This window comes from Schistocerca cancellata, unplaced genomic scaffold, assembly GCF_023864275.1.
Source record: "Schistocerca cancellata isolate TAMUIC-IGC-003103 unplaced genomic scaffold, iqSchCanc2.1 HiC_scaffold_855, whole genome shotgun sequence".
NCBI classification, from domain to species: domain Eukaryota; kingdom Metazoa; phylum Arthropoda; class Insecta; order Orthoptera; family Acrididae; genus Schistocerca; species Schistocerca cancellata.
The window spans coordinates 43,850-47,500 of record NW_026046866.1 but is presented as its reverse complement, the minus strand read 5'-3'; positions in this window follow the sequence as shown (position 1 = coordinate 47,500).

Genomic DNA, 3,651 nt, shown 5'->3' with positions numbered 1-3,651 from the left:
TGTAAGTAGCTCGCTTGCTACAGCAGCAGCAGCACCACCTCCGCGCGCTTCCCTGGGGGCACTGAACCGCAGGACGCGAGACCCCACGCCCAGTGGCAAACAGGGCTCCTCTCAGAATATAGACGGTCCTCCGATACTCCATCTTTGGTACAAGGCAACCATTCCGCTGTAAATCAGTACGTCACTCGTAGTTCAGTCACCTCACAGCACTGCTCAGTAAACTATGCAGGCCCACATAGATAGATTATATACGCAAATGCCCCTATACATGCTGAACGTCCGTACACACAAAATGAACCACACGTCAGCCACACACTCTATCACACACTACTCTCTGCCTGTAACAGACACAGATACAACAACTAAGCACCAGCATGGACCAACGTCCGGTGCATCCTATCCGCCACAGTACACCAACTACGCTATGATAACCAGACCGGGAGGTCCAATCATAAAACAGAATACCCCACTCGTCCGACAACCACAATTGCTCAGAGAAGCCACCAACACCCACACATGTCCTACACAGGGGTGCACCCAACATCACCACACTGCCTCGTCTTACAGCACAAACACACTGGCAGGAATGAAACACACAGGTCTGCCGCAACCACAGACACGGCTCGCCCCCTCTCACTAGCGAAAAGCGCATCCCGACGTGACATAACTCCTTTGACACACTGACGCTGCCTCGGGCATCCACGTCCTACGGTCGATATCAACGAACCTCACCCCCCCCCCCCACAACACGCCATCCCATACCACATTGTGTACCGTACCCAAACCTAACGTGTACTGTACTACAACGCAATGTGTACCATAACACAACCCAGTTTGTACCTTAACCTAACCTATGTCACCTTAACCTAACCTATGTCACCTTAACCTAACCTATGTCACCTTAACCTAACCTATGTCACCTTAACCTAACCTATGTCACCTTAACCTAACCTATGTCACCTTAACCTAACCTATGTCACCTTAACCTAACCTATGTCACCTTAACCTAACCTATGTCACCTTAACCTAACCTATGTCACCTTAACCTAACCTATGTCACCTTAACCTAACCTATGTCACCTTAACCTAACCCATCTTGCACCTTAACCTAACCCATCTTGCACCTTAACCTAACCCATCTTGCACCCTAACCTATGTTGCACCTTAACCTAACCTGTGTTGCACCTTAACCTACCTCAATTTGCACCGCAATGTAACTCAATTTGCACCGCAATGTAACTCAATTTGCACCGCAATGTAACTCAATTTGCACCGCAATGTAACTCAATTTGCACCGCAATGTAACTCAATTTGCACCGCAATGTAACTCAATTTGCACCGCAATGTAACTCAATTTGCACCGCAATGTAACTCAATTTGCACCGCAATGTAACTCAATTTGCACCGCAATGTAACGCAATTTGCACCGCAATGTAACGCAATTTGCACCGCAATGTAACGCAATTTGCACCGCAATGTAACGCAATTTGCACCGCAATGTAACGCAATTTGCACCGCAATGTAACGCAATTTGCACCGCAATGTAACGCAATTTGCACCGCAATGTAACGCAATTTGCACCGCAATGTAACGCAATTTGCACCGCAATGTAACGCAATTTGCACCGCAATGTAACGCAATTTGCACCGCAATGTAACGCAATTTGCACCGCAATGTAACGCAATTTGCACCGCAATCTACCCCCAAGTTGTGCCTTAACCTAACCCACGTTGTGCCTTAACCTAACCCACGTTGTGCCTTAACCTAACCCACGTTGTGCCTTAACCTAACCCACGTTGTGCCTTAACCTAACCCACGTTGTGCCTTAACCTAACCCACGTTGTGCCTTAACCTAACCCACGTTGTGCCTTAACCTAACCCACGTTGTGCCTTAACCTAACCCACGTTGTGCCTTAACCTAACCCACGTTGTGCCTTAACCTAACCCACGTTGTGCCTTAACCTAACCCACGTTGTGCCTTAACCTAACCCAAGTTGTGCCTTAACCTAACCCAAGTTGTGCCTTAACCTAACCCAAGTTGTGCCTTAACCTAACCCAAGTTGTGCCTTAACCTAACCCAAGTTGTGCCTTAACCTAACCCAAGTTGTGCCTTAACCTAACCCAAGTTGTGCCTTAACCTAACCCAAGTTGTGCCTTAACCTAACCCAAGTTGTGCCTTAACCTAACCCAAGTTGTGCCTTAACCTAACCCAAGTTGTGCCTTAACCTAACCCAAGTTGTGCCTTACCCTGCTCTGTAATTGGCATATGACACGTTACAGTAATGTATTGTCCAACCGCAACCCGCTCAGAATGTTGTGTACACAGCTACGTGTCATCTCCCCATAACAGCTGCATTGCAGTGTGGTACGCCATAGAGACGTGTGGGAGTAATGGACGCAGTGGATGGCGATCAGCATGAGCCGTCTGTTCATGTAGTGGCGCGTGTATGCAGACGTAGTAGTCTCTTCTCACACAATGTGATAGCACGGTGCCCCGCGTTCCACATCTGCGACATGCTACAGAGGCCGGTTGACAGTTGGTCGCGCAGTGGACATCGCATACGTACGGGGGCACCTTCCACGTGCCCTCTAGTCGGGCACATTTTGTTGCGTGGATGTGAGCGGATGTAGTGTGTCTTGACACCTGACAGGCAGGCATGCAATAATAGTTGACTTTGCAAACGGGGATGGACGTGTACGTTTACTGGTGACGTTACGCAAATGAACAACTGGTAACCCGTTGTGGTGCGGTTGTCCTTGCTGGAGGTACATCTGTGAGGGCAACGATCGGTACAGCTACGAAGCGGTCCCCACCATACCAACGAACGTGAATGTGAATCTGGGTGTGAAGCGATACGCGGCTGTGGGTGGGTGGGACTGTCCCCGGCCGGTGAGGGGGGGCCGCCCGGCGTGCTGGCCGCGCGGTGCGTGGGCGCACGCGCTACAGCCGGCTGGTGGGGGCGCCCAGTGGCAGGCGCGCCGGCCGACGGACGCGGCAGGCGGCGCAGCTGCGCGCCGGGGCACCCTGCGCGCGGCGCCGTGCAGCCAAAGTGGGTCCTCGCCGGCCCGGTGCGAAGCGCGGTGGACATCTGCAGTGTGCTGGTCCGATTGAGGACTGTGTGCGTTGAGGATGCGCCGCCGCCCGGCACTCGGCGCCGCGACGCCGTCTGCTGCTCGGTCGCCCCAGCGGTTCTCGCTGGTGGTTTGTATCGCAGTTGTGCAGACGTGTTGGCACGTGCGCTGTGCTGGGAGAGTTCGCTTCGGCACCCACGTGGGGCCTTTGCCCTTCTGTGGCGCTGGCGTTGGAGCTGCCGGTCACCGTAGGTGGCGCGTGTTGTCTCCCGCCGGCAATGCCACGACAGCACGCTCCCGGGCCTCTGTCGGCAGCGGCAAGCTCAGTTGGGAGCACGGGTGGTCGCACCTAAAGCGTCTACTCGCCTAACTCCGGGCGATTGCGCCTCTCTCGAACCCGACCAAGTACTTAGGACGGCGCTGCGCGCCGCCGGGACCTGAGAGGGTTTCGAGGTGTATTGTGCAGGGGAGCTCAGCCTCCTCCTGTTTGCAGAATAATTGAGCGGACGCTTGCGTGTTCGCGCGGGCCTCTGGGACACACTCCCGGGCGGCCGGCTGCTCAGCTCTAGTTGACGCAGC